The 15651-nt window shown below is 63.2% G+C and overlaps 1 protein-coding gene and 1 long non-coding RNA gene across 2 annotated transcripts in view; both read right to left on the bottom strand.

Annotated features, from left to right (window-relative positions):
• The window catches only part of TAFA5 (TAFA chemokine like family member 5), a 188769-nt gene that overhangs the window by 162947 nt on the left and 10171 nt on the right, over window positions 1-15651 (bottom strand). The window lies entirely within an intron of this gene.
• On the bottom strand, window positions 8873-10816 carry LOC113602676 (uncharacterized). The gene is made up of 2 exons (XR_008288919.1): window positions 10601-10816; window positions 8873-9708 (listed from the first exon to the last, which is right to left on the bottom strand). It is a non-coding gene; the product is annotated as an uncharacterized LOC113602676 (long non-coding RNA).

The following is a 15651-nucleotide window of genomic DNA, read 5'->3' as shown; positions in this document are numbered from 1 at the left end:
GCGGGCACAGCACAGAGCTCCACAGAGTGTCCGCTTTGTGCCGGCCTTGAAGTCTCTGAGAGACACGAGGCCACGGCCACATCCCGAAGCCGCTGCCCACCCAGGACCACCAGCCCCTGGGGTCTGAGTCAGGCCAGAGGGGGCTCAGTCCAGGACGAAGTGGGCACTGGAGAGTTCTGGCACACGACTGTCAGAGAACGAGACCGACGCCCGTGCGCCGTAGCCCTCCGCTCTGGGGTGCCATGTCCGCTCCTGGCCCGCTCCCGGGACGGACTGAACGCGAGGCGGGTCCCGGCAGACCCAGGGCGTCTCGGGGCCGCCAAGAGGCACGTCCCGCTGCACCAGGCCTCCTGGCCCGCTCTGGTCTCGCTGCCACAAAGTCCTTCCTCGGGGTGCCCGGCAGACGACCTGTGAACCCTGCCAGGTCTGCGGTGGGTGCAGGGAGAGTGGACGGGGCCAGGGTCCCGAGGTCACGAGTGGACACGGAACCAGGGCGGGGGCTGCGGACACAACCTGATCTGCAGGAGGCAGCTGTGGGCTCCACCTCGGGGCTTCCCCTCTGGGGAAAAACTGACTTCCCTCTGTCCCCCCCACCCCCACCCACGACCATCCCTGCTGGGTCCTCGAGGACAGGCATGTACCTGGGGACGCGGCCCACCCTGCCAGCACTGCCCGAGGCTGGGCTCCATTGCTGCCCCCAAGTCCCCTCCAGACGGGGCTCCCGCACAGAGGAGCCGGCAGCCCCGCCTTGCTCCGGGCTCGAGCCGAGGACGGAGGGCTCCCCTCCCCAAGATCCAAGGACGACGGGCTTCCGATGCCAAGTCCGAGTTCACAGACACAAGACAAGGGCCTGAAGGGCCCCAGAACCCGGCGTGTTGCCTTAATGACAAACCAACACCGACCAGCGATCGCACCCAGCACTTGCGTCCTCCTGGCCGACCTCCCCTTCGCTCCTCGCGGGCCGAGAGCCGCGCGCCGCCCCGCATCCCTGAGCGTCTGCGCCCGTGACGGATCCCCGCAACCCCACGTTTGTAATAAACGCCATTCGTCACAGACACGACGCCCATCCTGGAAACACGGCTTCAGAATTTCTTTGTTTTTACCCCCAGCTTGATGGTGACTAGCGCCTGGGTGATTACCTTGTGCCCTTTTTGGGTGGCGCTGGGAACAAGCAACACCATTAGGGCCGCAGAGCAGGACGAACGCGGCAGAGGCAGGGGCAGGCTCGGTGCCTGAGGAATCGACACGCTGAACCCCAAGGGCCTCCGGGCCGTGATCCGGAAACTTCCATCCCTCACTGTTCAACGCTGCAGAGTAAACTAAACCCAAACCGGGGAGAAGAGTCCCCCGGATGCACTAACGATATTTTTGTAAAGTGCCCAGATGTGCACTTAGGAGCAACACCCTAAGTAAATAAATTAAAATAAACAAAGCCAGAGGGCCAAGATACGGGGATAATTGGTAAAATGGGCCGGGGGAAACCCATTTACAGCCCTTCCTTCCACGCCCGGGGTCCTGTGTTGGTATAGCCGTGACAGGAAGGATTCACCAGGCAATTAATTTCCAAAGAAAATTCCACCATGCGCACGACCCCCTACAAACAGACGTGCTGTTGAACGCACGCATCTCGCGGCCCAACCGCTGGGCTCTCCCAGCAGCTGGCACGGAGCTGGTTCCTCACGGCGCGGACAGGGTCGTGACCCGTGGGACCCAGGCCCTGTCCCCACTCCTCTGCACCCACCGCAGGCCCAGCCAAGCCCCCACCTTGGGACCCTCCCTGGCCCAGGCCTGAGGGACTCTCTGGAGCCCAGAGTCTGCAAACCATGGCAGGCCTGTCCTGACAGAAACTTCCAGATCCAGAGCCTGTACGTTCTCCTTGGAGCTGTGTCCCGCCCAACTGTCCCTGGCTCTCCAGAGAGCTCCGTCCACCCTCTGTGGCCGGGCCTCCACACCTTCGGCCAGGACACTTCCCTGGGGGAAGCCGGGACGGCTGACACGGGCCGTTCCTCTCCTCACCCGCCAAAAACGGGAGGTGGTGACACGGCCTGGGAGAGGTCGGCATGGTCAGCGTGGAGCAGGGCAGGGGCACAGCGGGGCAGAGGGCGGTGTGGCCAGCGTGGCCCCAAGGGGGAGCCTCAGAAGCAGCAGTGTCGGCAGCAAGCCTGGGCTCGGGCCCCCGGCGACAGAAGGGCACCCTGGCACTTCCGGGGGTGGGGGGCGTCCGGACATTCTGCCACACGGCTGAGCCCCCCGGGCTCCGGGCCCCCTCCTGGGCTCTTCCTCTCCACCCTGTAAGTCACCTGGGCCATTGTCCAGTCCCAGGACTGAGTCCAGGGTAAGCCCACAGCCCCAGTGCCAGATGCCCGGCCCCGGGCGACACCCCCCGCCCGGGGGCTCCCTTGCACACCTAGCGGCCACCTCCCGCACGGTGCCTCGTGCCGTGCCTTCTTTCCCAGCAAACTGGGTGCAGCCGGCCACTGCCTGGACCAGAGCACCAGCTCTGCCTGCCGAGGTGACCCCTCCCCATGTCTGGCCCCGTGGAGCTCAGATGAGGATGGGCACTTGAGGCAGAGAGGTGACCGCCGGGGCCGTGGGACAAGGGAAGGGTTGGAAAGGCAGGAAAATGAAGAAGGCCAACAGGGCCCCTGGGGGCCCGACACGGTCTCCGGGCCGTGGGGACGCTGGCTCGTGGCGCCCCCATTGATGTGTCTGCTTCCCAGGGCGGCAGTCACAAAGGGCCGCAGACCGGGCCACTTGCACAGCAGAATCCGATCCTCTGACGCTGGAGGCGGGAAGTCCCAGGTCCAGGGCTGGGCAGGGATGGGGCCTTCTGAGGCCGCGGGACCACCTGCACCAGCCCCTCTCCCGGCCTCAGCGTCTCCTCATAGTCCGGGCCACCTGCCTTGTCCCCGCATGTCTGCGTCCCTGTGTCCCCTCCGCTTCTTACGAGGACCCTCGGCACAGAGCTTAGGTCCACCCGGAGGTGAGCACGCCCTCACCTTAACCGACCGCATCTGCAGAGACCCTACTCCCAAATACGGCCACACCCAGGCTGGACACACATCTGGAGGGGACGCTACTCAGCCCAGTGGATGGAGCCACTCCTGACCCGCTTCACGCACAGACAGGCTGAGTGACCGCCCCAAGGATGTGCCGCTGTGATCGGACAGGACTCCTGGAGCCTGGCCGTCGTCACCTCGCGTTTGCACAAAGGGCCGTAGGGGGTTCAGGTGGTCCCCCTCAGGCCGCGGGTGAGGAGACTGAGGCCTGCGGTGACTCCGCGTCCCGGGAGCCGGGCCTCCAGCCTGCCTCTCCCAGGACCATCGGGGCTGCGCTGGGTCCCCCGGGGCGGCCGCGCTCGGAGACGCAGGCCTGTTTCAGGCCTTCCAAGTGGGTTTCTGGGCGCCTGAGGAACACCGCCCTGCCCCGCGGCTGCATAATAAGCAGATCAGGGCATTAGGCGTCAGAGTTATTAAAAGTGAAAGATCCTGCAAGAGGAGACAAGGGATTCTTAGAGCCTCGTCTCCTACAAATATGTAATGAAAGTTAAATTGAATCTGGTTTAAAATCATTTACCTTTTGACATCATGTATCAGTACACTAAGCATCAGCTGAGAAAGCAAATAACCTTTCAAGCAGAATGAAAAATTACTCTGTCTCTTCTGGTTTCGTGTTAATTTTCAAATTTAAACGACCCTAGAGCTCTCTGCTTGGGGTCAGCCCCTAAGAGCCTGTTGATTGCACAAGGCCCCGGCTGTCCCCTCTTGTGCCCCTCCCGGCCCGCACCGCGGACTCAGGCCCGCCCTCCCGAGCTCCTCGATGACTCCCAGGGGACAGGCGAGTGCAGGGGACTCTGGCTGCCACTCCAGGCTGCAGAGAAAAGCAGCACGTTCGTGGTCCCGGGGCCCCGTCCCTCCCCTGGGTACAGATACGGCTTCCGCGCAGGTCAGAGTGTGGGCCCGGCTCACAGGGACTGTCCGCACAGCGCTGCGGGGGACACGGACCCTGGGCGGAACCCCCCTAGCGTGACGGTGTCCTTGTGAGAATGTACAAACCGCCATAACCGCCCAGCCCAGCGGGCCTCTGGAGAACACTGAAGCTTTAAGGGTTCTTATGGGCACGTGTGTGGTGTGGTGAGAGCGGCTTCTGGGCCACTGCGAGATGACGTCACAGGGGGTGATGACAAGCGGGGGCGGGGGGCGGGTGGGTGGTTCTGGGCACCTCACTGCATGCACTACAGCCCACTGAGGCCTCCCGACAAGCCTCTGCCTCTGCTCCCACCCCATTACACAGACCAGTAAACCAAGGCCCCGAGAGGTGAGCAGCTCAGCTGGGTCTCCATCACTGCACGTCCAGCCAAGACCTGGACCAGCTTCAGGAAACCTGAGAGATCGGCACCCAAGTGCCAGCGTCCGTGCGGCTCCCATCCCATACTCAGAGGTTAGATCTCGTTCGTCTCGAAGCAAGTCAGAACCTGCACCCACACACCCGGCCTTGGCCGTGATGGGCGAGGGGTGAACACGCTGGGGACCAAGGCACTGGTTTGCACGGTGCGAGCCCCGAAGCATCATCCGCTTCTGGAGCCTTCCTCCCAGCAGACTCAGCCCCCGTTACTGTCCCATTTCACAGACCAGAGAGTTGAGGCTCAGAAAGCTGAGCGCCGCCCTCTGCAGCCTCCCGGTGCAGAGAGAGAATCGGGGCTCCCGTTCGAGCCCCCAAGGGCAAAGGCGTGCCGACCCCGGGCCAGAGGGCCCTCGGGAAGTGGCTGGACGCTCTGCTGGGCCCGAGGGGTCCTCCCCGAAGCCTCCTCAAGTGCTGGGTGTGCTGGCCCGGCCCCTTAGGACCATGGCCGACTTCCAGGGGGGACGTGGAGCCTGGGCCCCCTTTGAGGCCTCCTGCCACTTCTTAATTAGCCAGAAAAAACAAAGGGGCTTTTCATGAGGACTGTCCCCTGCGCTGTCACATGTGAGCGTCACTGGGCTGGAAAACAGAGTGGCCTTTGCCAGCACATCACCCCCACCGGGCCCAGAGAAGGGGGAAGGGGGGCACCCGGTGGGGGGAAGGAGGCCGACCCCCGGGGAGCACGCCCTCCAGCCTCAGGCTGCCGCTGGGTGAAGGGATCCAGTGTCCTGGCGGTGGGACGGGGGAGGGGGCGGGAGCCCACGCCCAGGGTCTGCTGTTCCCCAGCCCGGGGCTGCTTTCCACCGGCACGCAATTCAAGGCCTCCAGGTGGCCCAGAGCCAAGCCCTGGGGCAGACGCCCCGGATGTCTGCGGGCCGGACACGCCGGCCTCCAGCGCTCGGGGCAGAGTCAGGAGCTTGCTCCGGGCCCAGGCGCACGCACAGTAGGCCTTCAGACACGGGGGGCTGGGCAGGGGTGCAGGCTGGGAGGCGGGTGGGGAGGGTCAGGGAGCACGGCGCCCCTCACGGGCCCACCATCCGCGGCGCACCGGGCCTGTCCGCCACCCTGAGCGGCAAGTGCTAGGGCCAGAGGTGACACCGGCCTAGTGAAGGTCCCCGGCAAAACGGTGCCCAGGGTCTCCCCCAAGGTCAGGCATGGCTGGAAGCCGCGTAGCCAGGCGGAAGCCAGGCCTGGAGCAAAGTCGCTGTCTTTGTTTCCCTGCTCGGTGGCAGGGGGGACGGAGTGGGGGGTAGGGGGGGACAGAGTGGGGGCTGGTGGGGGGATGGAGTGGGGGGGAACGGAGTGGGATGGGGGGGACAGACTGGGGGGGAGTGGGGGGGATGGAGTGGGGGCGGGGGGGACAGAGAGGGGGTACAGAGTGGAGACCGGGGGGGGGGGATGGAGTTGGGGGTTGGGGGGATGGAGTGGGGGCAGGGGGACAGAGTGGGGGCTGGTGGGGGGATGGAGTGGGGGGGACGGAGTGGGGCGGGGGGGGACAGAGTGGGGGAGACCGGGGGGGTGGGGGATGGAGTTGGTGGTTGGGGGGGATGGAGTGGGGGCGGGGGGACAGAGTGGGGGCCGGTGGGGGGATGGAGTAGGGGGGGACGGAGTGCGGGGGGATGGAGTGCGGGGATGGAGTGGAGACCGGGGGGGGGGGATGGAGTGGGGGCAGGGGGGATGGAATGGGGCGGGGGGGGACGGAGTGGGGGCCGGGAGGGAAGACCCTGTGTCTGCTACACATACCCCCTGCCCGGTCCAGCAGGGTCCCTCCGCCTTTGCTGCAAAAACCCTGTGAAGCGGGGGTCTCAGGGGGGACGGAGTGGGGCGGGCAGTGACAGCCTGACGGGAACAGGGTCTCCTCTGGGGAGGCGAACACGTTTGAGGACGCGGCAGGCAGTGGCTGGGCCGCGGTGTGAATGTGCTACGTGCTGGTGACATACAGGCTCCAGGACGGTCGACTTGGTGACGTGAGCTTCACCTCAACAGAAACACACCGCCAGGGCTGCAGGAATGGGGAGCCTGGGGGGCTCAGTCGGTTAAGTGTCTGACTTCAGCTCGGGTCATGATGTCACGGTCTGAGTTCGAGCCCCGCATCGGGCTCTGGGCTGATGGCTCAGAGCCTGGAGCCTGCTTCCGGTTCTGTGTCTCCCTCTCTCTCTGCCCCTCCCCCGTTCATGCTCTCTGTCTCAAAAATAAATAAATATTAAAAAAATAAACAAATAAATAAAAAAATAAAGGCTGCAGGAAGAGCGAGCCTCCCAGGACCAGCGGCCCGGAACCACGCGGGGTGCCGCCCGCTGACCGCACAGGCTGCCTGGGGCGGGGAGCCCGGCTCGCGACGGCCTCCCCTCGGTCGGTGGGCGGGGCCTCCCTGATGGCCCTGCAGCGTCCCCAAGCCCAGTGCCCCCAGCCAGGGGCCCCGTGACAAACAGGGCAGCACATGGGCCGGGGACGCCCTGGAGAACTGGGCCGACCCCGCAAAGCTATCGCCACGGAGACGGCCTTCTGAGGGCGTCCAGCCCCCGCCCCGCCCGGAAAGGCCCTCCCGCCCCCGCTCCGGACGCGCTTCCGACCGTGACACGCGCCCGAATGACGCCTAAGCCAAGGGCCAGGGGTCTCGGCGACGGAGACGGGGCCCGCGGGAGGGCTGTGCTGACATCACCAGGAAGGGGGATCGGGAAGAACCATTAATAGGTAGTTAAACGTTCTTAATCTCCCCCAACATATGCTGTTGCACCTAACTTTGATCAACTTAAGTGTAAAAATGTCTCTGTGCCTCCACTCGGGTTTTACCGCCATCTGGTTTAATTAGTCCTCGGGTAGCCCGCCACCGACTTAATGGCAGAACGCTGCCGGGCCAATCAGAGGGCCGGCTGCCACCACCAGGGGCCCCCTGTTCCTCCCCAACCCACTGACGGGAGGTCGAGGCGGAGATAACACCTGTCGGTGGGCTGGGCACGGGCGGTGAGCACCAGGGACAGCGGGCACAGGGGGATGGTGGGCACAGGGGGCGGTGGGCACAGGGGGATGGTGGGGCCGGGGACGGTGGGCACAGGGGGACCACGGGCACAGGGGGACGGTGGGCACAGGGGGCGGTGGGCACAGGGGGACGACGAGCACAGGGGGATGGTGGGGCCGGGGACGGTGGGCACAGGGGGACGACGGGCACAGGGGGACGGTGGGGATGGGGACGGTGGGCACAGGGGGACGACAGGCACAGGGGGATGGTGGGCACAGGGGGCGGTGGGCACGGGTGGGTGAGACTGGCAGGACAGCCGCCTGGATCGCCCCGGGCAGGGTGGGGCCTGTGTTTGGACCCTGGAGGAAGGACTCCTGCCCACAAAGGCTGGTGGAGATCCCAGGTGGCCCAGACTGGGAAGCTTTGCTGGGGAGACCTGACACGACCTCCTGTCTGAACCCCCTGAACCCCATCCTTCAGTGAAACCTGGGATGACCCCCTGTGGAGCCCCCGTGGAACCCGGTGCCTTTGCTCGCTCCTCCTTCCAGACTTCAGACGCTAGTGTTCAGCAGGGTGTGGTGGGGCCCTGTGAATGGGCGACAGAGGCCCCCTCCCCTCCACAGAAGGCTTCAGGAGTGGCCTTGGGGTGGGCGACAGGGACAGTGACCTTGGCAAACCCTATTCCGGGAAAGGAGGGGTGGAGGGTGGAGAGCAGGGGGCGGGCAGGTGGAGGTGAGTGTCCGCTGAGAAGGCAAGACAGGAGCCAGGGGGCCCAGGGCGGGGGGAGGCCCAGGCACCAGGGGAGGGGGGAGGGTGACGACAGGGGCAGGAAGCTTCTCGCACGGGGCGCCCGAGCCCCGTGTCAGCCAGCTGGGCACGGCTGCGCCCCTGGGGAGGCCGGGCCCTTGGCTCAGGTCCCTCGTCGTCCTGCCACTTGCTGATGGGACGAGCCCACCCTTGGGCCCCCGCGGTTTCCCCGTAACCTGGAAATGACGCCGTTGACCCTGCGTGCAGTTCTGCAGGCTGCAGATGATTTGCCACGGCCAGTGACGGCCAGGATCCGACGGCCCTGTTCTGTTCCAACGTCTTTAATGGACAAGGAGAGCCGCGTACCCCAGTGACTTTCCCTTTTGTCTCGTCTGCCAGGAAGCTCGGAGCTAAGTTTGTGCTCGTTTTCAGGAGCTCCCTACAGCCTAGGCTGGTGACTCTCATCTGGGACCAGTCACCAGGCTGCCAACGGGGAGGGGCTGGCCCGGGAGGCGCCCGCGCTGCCCAGCAGAGACCCACCTGGGGAGACGCAGGGGCCCTCTCCATGTCGCCTCAATGCACATCCACGGAAAGGAAGCCAACTGGGCCCACTCCTAAGGGACCAGGGATTGCGGCCACAACGCCTCACGTCTGCGCTGTCCACAGGGACGACGACGACCCCACGCTGGCGCCCAGAGACACCCGCGTGCAAAGGTCAGAGGAAACTCATCCCCCCACTACCAAGATTAATTTATTAAAAGATAATGGGTTTTCAGCGAATTTATTAATCAATTTGACAACGCCTGGGGATTGTAATATAAAAATAATCAGTTGGCCGCCTCACCGACGTGAGATGCCAAAAGGTGCCGTTTAATTTCCAGAGCCTACCGCCCCCTCTCCAAACTCTCTGCTACGCTGATTGAGACGAAGTTTCCGCAATTTGGAATTTCAGAGGAGCACGTGTGTGCTGCGTCCAGCGCCTGCACGTCCGGGCGGCGACTCGGTGGCCCTCACCGGAGCCCAGGGAAGAGCCCGGGCCCCAGAGCTAACCTGCGGCCAGCACGGAACTTCCGGGATGGGGACACTGTCACTGGAGACCCGCCATCTCGCGCAAGGGCAATGACACGGAAAGTGAGGTGGATGCCGAAAGTGCCCCTTGTCTCCCGTCCTGCTGGGCTGCCCTGAGTCCCTGTCCACGCTCAGGCCGCCGGGGCTGGGCACCCCGTCCTGACGGTCCCCGGCAGTTCCAGGTAGGGACCAGTGGACGGGATTCAGGAACTTCAGGGGTGGTTTTTAATGTCACTTGAAAGGCGGCGTCCAATAAATCAGAAGAGCAGCCTGAACCTAACGCATGATGTCTGTCAGTGGACATGGCAGGATGAGGCAGAGCAGGAAGGGGCAGGATGGGGCTGGAGGGGGCTGGAGGGGGCAGAATGGGACTAGAGGGGGTTGGACGGGGCTGGAGGGGGCAGAACGGGGCTGGAGGGGGCTGGACGGGGTTGGACGGGGCTGGAGGGGCTGGAGGGGGCAGAACGGGGCTGGACAGCACTCCCGAGGCTAAAGACCAGCCACTGCTGTCCCCCCTTCCTCTGGGAATCCCCCTGGTCAGGAACAAGCACATAGAGAGCAGTCAAGACAGAGTGGACAGGTGCACACACACACGGGGACACAGACACATGCAGCAGACTCCCGCACACGCAGACACACAGACACCACACACACGTGCACATACACACACCTCCACGCAGGGGCACGCCTACACACGCCCCCGGGGCCCACAGCCCAGCCTGTCTGGGCACAGCCGCGTCTCACATGTGGTTACTTCCCCAGGTTTCTGAGCAGAGCAGAGGGGAGGACTCCCCGGCTGGAGAGTGTCCCTGACGGTGACGGGGGGTGGGGAGGGGGCAGCACATTCGGCAGCTTGTGGCCAGGGCCCAGCAGGCCACCTGCCCGCAGGTGGAGGCCAGCCCCCCCAGTCCCGCCGGCGCCTAAAACAAAAGCGCCCGGAAGCATGGCGGGGTCGAGGGGAAGACCCAGCCGGCCCTGCTGACCAGCTCACCCCCTCCAGACCGTCCCCCCTGCCCCGGGCTCCCGGAGGCTCTGCACCCCCACGTCCCAGCACAGCACAGACCGGCACCGGGTCCTGGCCGACCCTGCATTGGTCAGGGTCACCAGACAAGCACGTCTCCACGGCAGGTGACAGTGGTGCTCACGTCCTCACAGGACACAAGGGGTGCGCCTTCTCCACTCAGGGGAGGCAGGTCCCAAAGGACGGGGTTTTGCAAACAAGTGAAATCCCTTCTCTAAGCCCCCACGCACTTCGGAGCACAGGAAGGGAGTCTGCAAACACATGTCAGGCACCCTCGGGAAGGACAGGGTCGCAGCACTCAGCCACCAAGGCGACAGGCCGGTGCAGCAGGACCTCAGGGCACAGCACAGGTGGGAGGCACCAGGAGAGCTTCCTGGAGGAGGGGTCTTTCCCCCAAATCTCACCGGGGCCTGAGCCAGACGCAGGGGTGTGGCTGGATGTAAGGATGATGTCGCTCTAGAAGCAGTTCATATTCGGGGCTCAGGTCACGATCTCACGGATTGTGGGTTCGAGCCCCGTGTCGGGCTCTGTGCTGACAGCTCAGAGCCTGGAGCCCGCTTCAGATTCTGTGTCTCCCTCTCTCTCTGCCCCTCCCCTGCTCACGCTCTCTCTCTCTCTCTCTCTCTCTCTCTCTCCCTCAAAAATAAAATAAACACAAAAAATTTAAAAATAAATAGATAAATAAATAAATAAATAAAGAGAAGCAGCCTGCGGGAGACACCCTGCTCATTCCCTCTCAGATCTGAAGTCTGCGATGGCTCAGTGAAGACCCGATCTTAAACGTGACGGCAGAGCTGTCGTCACTCACAGCGACTGTGTTTTCAAAACCAACAACTACTGAGCTTGTGCAAAACGTGACTCGGGGGCCAAGGCCGTGCGAAGCCCAGGGGTCCCCTGAGCCCCAGCCCTGGGGGGCAGCCGAGCCCTCCCCTGCTCTCCAGGTGGCCCCGGGCAAGACTCCCCTTCCCCGTCTGTGAAGCGAAGGGTTAACGCCGCTGGTGCTCCTCTGAGCTTTAACCGCATCCCGGACCGTGGCCTCCACACGAATGGTGACCGGGGACCTCTGCGCATCCAGGCCCCCCCCCAGGCGGCGGTGACATCCTGTCCACACACAGGAAACCAGCTGGCCTGGCTCACAAAGCTGGGGTGCAGAGGTGACCTCCCCGCACAGCACCTCTGACCTCCTGGACATCCTCCACCCCTCCAGGGGCCCCAATGCCGTCCGGATCGGCCCCGACCGTCCCAGGCGAGGCTTCCCCGAAGCTCCAAATTCTTCCCACAGGCGGCCCAGTGCTCCCTCCCGGCCGCCGGCTTCCTGAGCACTCACCTACACGAGCAGGTGCGGCCGGCCACCCTCCCGTGCTGTCATCACACCCTGACCAGGACAAAACCCAGCCTGTGTTTGGAGAGCCCAGAACACATCCCCTCCCCTGAATGCACGGCACACCCAGAAATGTGGCCTTGCTGAGGGAAAACCCCAGAGAGCCCACTGTTAGCACAAAGGGGGTCACAAGCCAGTGAACACATTCCAGAATGTTCTGCAGGGCCCGGGCTCGGGGTTGGACCAACACGGGTCTGGGGGACAAGGATGGCCCAGGCCTTCCAGAGACCCGGCCACCTGGGCTGCCAGGCCCTCCCTGTCCTTGGACCCCAGCTCGGGCCACCCTCAGCAAGGGGTCCCCACGCCCATGCCAGCCCCCAGCCTGCACCCCAGTGGGGACAAGTCCCCGCCACCCTCGTCAGCCCTCCTCAAATCCCCTCCTCCTGCTCCCACAGGACATTAAGGATGGGAACTCGCTTTCCCAGGAAGGACACCTTCGCGAGCCACCTTCCTGTGACCTCGTCACTTAGGCACGGAGAGGACAGGTGAGTTTACTGTTGTGGCTTTAAAACAGAAGTAAGGGACCATTCTAGCTCCCTTGGAGTTATTTGTAAAATACTCACACGGAGCACGGGGTCCTGGGCAGGGGTCTGGACCCCAAGGGACTCCTGTCTCGGCCACGTCGCTCCCAGGCTCTTGGTCTGCTCGGGGAGACAGGTGCCGGGAGAAACGGTAGCTGAGGAGCTTTTGTGGGAGAAAAGGAACAGCCTGGAGCTGAGCCCCACGGCCGCGCTCCTGGTGACTCGGCCGACGGCCAACGGAGGGAGAGACCAGCCCCAGGGGCCCCGCGTGCCTGTCGCCACCAGCCAGAGCCCGGCCCGCCTGGGCCGCAGCCGATGGCCCAGAATCCCGGAGAACCAGCAGCTCTGGGGTCTGAGTGTCGGGGGTCAGAGCACAGGCTCGGGGCTCATGGTCCTGCTCTGATCCACCTGCCCGGGGGCCCTGGGCATGCCCCTTCCCTGAGCCTCGTCTACCTCTAAAACAGGAACAAAAGCATCTCCCTCTGACGAGCGTCATGAGGATTCGCGGGGTGCGGAGTGCTTGCTGGAAACAGATCCACAAGGAAGGGCACAGCGAGGGCAGCGCGCCCCTTTGCAACAGTGACCCACGCCGACCCTGGAAGCGCCACTACAGGGACGAGCCTGCTGACCGGGTTCCCAGAGCCCTGACAAGGCAGCAGCACGTGCTCCTTTGTGCATCAGGTCCAGCCTCTGTCACCGAAGCCCTGAGCACAGGAATCTGCCAGGAATCTGAGAAGCAGAAGGGCTTCCATGGTGACCCTGGAACAGAGCCTGGAACAGAGCCTGGAACAGAGCCTGGGAAGCAGGATTCCAAAACCAGGCAAGGCCTCTAGGTGCAAACGGGGCATGAGGAGCCCCAAAAGGGGGAGGCCTTGGGGCAATCGGTCTCAGTCTGGGCTACGACTGGAACCACAAGACGTGGAGCTGACCTCGAGGACCCTGTGGGCCTCAGATGTGCTCAGTTTCCTCCTGCACTTAGTGGACTGGAAGTTGCCAGAGGCCCTCCCACCAGGCAGGTAGCAACACCTGTTTCGGTTGGTCTTCAAAGTCAGGGTCAGACAGTGAGACCTTATGTCCACACCAGCTCCTGGTAGCCAGATCAGCATCAGGGCCTCATTCGTACTCAAGTGTAAATGACTGACATCGGCCGTCAATGCAGAGGAACACCTCTCTGACCTCACCTATGTAGATAATAGGACAACAGAGAAACCTCAGAACCTCTGTGAGGTTCGTGGCCCAGCGTAAACAAGGCCCACACCACGTGGACTCGAGAAGACAGAGGCACTGCCTGTCTGGAGGGGTCTGCCTCCTCCTGAACAGAGTCAGGAGACCTTTGGTGTCAGCACACACAGCAGGAAGAGGTGTGGGACCCTGCTGGCACTTGCAGAGGCTCAGTAACTGTTGGGGACACAGGACCTCAAGTCCAAGGCCAGGGAAGCCTTCAGGAGAGCCTTCCGGAGAGCCAGGACCCCAGGGCACCAGGAGCTGTCCCCAGACTCCCGGGTCAGCCCTTGAACCTTCCACAGTCATCGTCTGAGTCCCAGGGAGACGGTGCTGAGACAGCAGCCACTCCAGACAGAAATCTGACCTGCGAGGGCTCTGGATACACAAAGTACAGAGCCGTGTCCTGCCTGGTGGCATCGGCTCCTCCAGGTCTGGGGGACCAGACCCCTGCGGCCTCTCCCGTCCCTAGCTGCCCCGAGAACTCCATGGCCCCGTGGGGGTATCAGGGCAGGGGGCCTGAACCTGAGTTAAGTCACTGCTTTGCAATGGTAAGAAACGCAAAACGTGACACCATAGAAGGAGGTCCTTCCACAGTGAGAAACAGGTACATCCTCTCTGGCCTGCAGACACCCAGGGGCCCGTCTCCTTTCCCAGCCTCACGGAGAGACATCGGGGGGCCTCCGGTCCCTGCGGGCATCACCCCTACGCTGCCCAGGCCCTGAGAGGCTTCAGAAGCACAGATGAGACAAGGACGCGTGTTCAGTCACCATGTCCCCACTGGTCAGCTCGCCTCACTGGGCCACAGCCCCACAGGGCAGGACAGGCTGGGCCGAGCATCCCCCCTCACGGGGGGTCTGGCCCACCCACGGAACTTTCTAGCTCCCCACACGTCTGCTCGATGGTGCCACATCTTGCTCGTTTATTTTCTCTGAAGCGCGCCTGTCCCCATCGCTGGCCCCAAGAATGGAGACTGAGCAAACGGGGTTTCAGGTTTCCAGCGGGTGGCGAGCCCAGCTGAATGCATTTCTGTTAACAACACAACACTGATTTTTTTTATAGTTTATTTCATTTTTGAGACAGAGAGAGGCAGAGAGAGAGAGAGAGAGAGAGCAGGGGAGGGACAAAGAGAGAGAGAGAGAGAGACAGAGAGAGAGAATCCCAAGAAGGCTCCACACTGACAGCAAAGAGCTCAATTCCATGAACCTTGAGATTGTGACCTGAGCCGAAATCAGGAGACAGACGCTTAACGGACTGAGCCACCAGGAGCCCCAACATAACACTAACTTTGATGACGACGAGTCTAGGAGGTCCACGGTCTGAGACGTGGCCACGGCCCCTGTCTCACAAACCCAGATGGGCAGAGACAGACGTTAGAAGCCACTGGGTGCCCACTTCCAACGTCCCAGATGCTTGCTGTGCTAGGTTTTGCTCTTAGCTTGGGGAGCTCCCGTCTCATTGGCGGGGTTCAGACAACTTCGGGGGCTCATTCACAAGCCCGCTCCCGGGTCTGGGTCGTGAGAACGTCGTGTGGTGTCTACGTGGTTTGGCTGGACGGGACACAAGGGTTCCCTGTACCCTTGGCCCCACTCCATTTCTCACGGCACTGACGGGTTCAACCAAATGCCTCCCCCCACCCCAGTTCTCCAGCCTTGCTGGGGGCGTGGGGGGCAGAAGCCCCCTCCAGATGACAAACAAGGGAGAGCTCAAGGTTGTGACGTGCCCTGGGGACAACGTGTGTCCCCCACACAGAGCGTTCCTCTAGCTGGCAGAGCCCCCCTCCCCGCCCCGAAAGGAGCAGGTGGAGAAAGGACACACAGTGAGTGCACAGAAGTGCGGGAGGGCTTCTCCCGCGTGGCTCCCCCCCCCCCCCCAGCCCGCAGCCGCCGGGGAGCAGAAATTAGCATCAGGTAATTAACACCAGCCCTATACAGCCCATTAACGGTATTTAGGTACGTCTGGGGATGCGCTCCCAGGTAATGGACACTATGGCAGAAAAATAATGTAAAAATGGAGCCAAAGTGCTTTTTTGAAAAAAGGCCACTCATGTGAGTCCAGAGGCATTTAAGACGGCTTCCAAGGCATTAGCATTTCCGCCGTGAGAAAACCGTAACGGGACACTCCTGCACAGAGCCGCTCGACGCCCCCACGGATCGCCACAGCTCCAGGTGACGGGCCGTGTTCACACCAACCTTCCCCGGCATCTCATTACGGCAATCAGATCGGAGGCCGCGAACACGGCGGAGGCACTCCTCCCCGCTCCATCCCCTGCTCTGTTGACAGGACGCAGCACTGAGCCAGCCTGTGCCCGGTGGCTGGACCATGCAGAAGA

This window comes from Acinonyx jubatus, chromosome B4, assembly GCF_027475565.1.
Source record: "Acinonyx jubatus isolate Ajub_Pintada_27869175 chromosome B4, VMU_Ajub_asm_v1.0, whole genome shotgun sequence".
Lineage (NCBI taxonomy): Eukaryota > Metazoa > Chordata > Mammalia > Carnivora > Felidae > Acinonyx > Acinonyx jubatus.
The sequence above is the reverse complement of the archived record's forward strand: the minus strand, read 5'-3'. Positions and strand labels throughout refer to the sequence as shown.